Source organism: Dipodomys spectabilis, unplaced genomic scaffold (assembly GCF_019054845.1).
Source record: "Dipodomys spectabilis isolate Male_0828 unplaced genomic scaffold, ASM1905484v1 ptg000006l, whole genome shotgun sequence".
Classification (NCBI taxonomy): Eukaryota; Metazoa; Chordata; class Mammalia; order Rodentia; family Heteromyidae; genus Dipodomys; species Dipodomys spectabilis.
Window position 1 is genome coordinate 7,726,147 of NW_024870683.1, and position 980 is coordinate 7,727,126.

Below are 980 nucleotides of genomic sequence, written 5' to 3' on the forward strand. Positions count from 1 at the left end.
AGCTAAGGTATACAGAAAGCTAGTTGCTTGGTAGGGTATGAGACCCCGAGTACATGTGAGGGACCTGTAAAATCAGGGATCTCCTCAGGCACCTGAGTTTTTCCTACTATGATGTTTCTTCTGGAGTTTTATCCAAGAACAGTGTCAAAGAGCCCCAAACTAAAAGATTACTAGCTTTTCTTTTTTTCCTTTTTTTTCTTTCTTCCTTTATGGGTCCGGTCATGGGCCTGAACTCTGGGCCTGGGCGCTGTCCCTCAGCTCTTCAACTCAAGGCTAGCGCTCTACCACTTGAGCCACAGCGCCACTTCCAGCTTTTTTCTTTTTGCTTATGTGGTGCTGAGGAATCAAACCCAGGGCCTCATGCATGCAAGGCAAGCACTCTACCACTGAGCCACCTTCCCAGACCTAGCTTTTCCTTTTCTATCTGGCTTGCAACAGTGAGAGCTCTTTGGTGCTCTGTGGTTTCCTGGGACAAGCCTGCAACAAGTCAGTATCTCTATCCTGTCCCTACCAGCTACACTCATTTTTCCCATCCCAGTGTCTGTTGGTGGCATTTCTGTCCACTCACAAGATCCTGAAGGTTGAACATTAGTTCTCAGTCTTCCCTCTCCCCAATCCACTCCTACAGTCCCAAATACTATACACAATAATATATATTATCCCTCTTATTATACTAGATGTCAACATCTCCCAGTATTTCTCAGCTCTACCTTCTCTACCTCACTAAGTCCCTGACTATGGTACCAGCTTCCTCATCTCCACCACAGGCTGGATCCCTTCTGGTTTCCATTTCTTTTCTTTTCTTTTTTTTTGGGGGGGGAGGGGAGTTCGGTTGTGGGGCCTGAACTCTGGGCCTGGGCGCTGTCCCTCAGCTCTTCAGCTCAAGGCGAGCACTTTACCACTTGAGCCATAGCACCACTTCTGGCTTTTTCTGCTTATGTGGTGCTGAGGAATTGAACCCATGCATGTAAGGCAAGCAC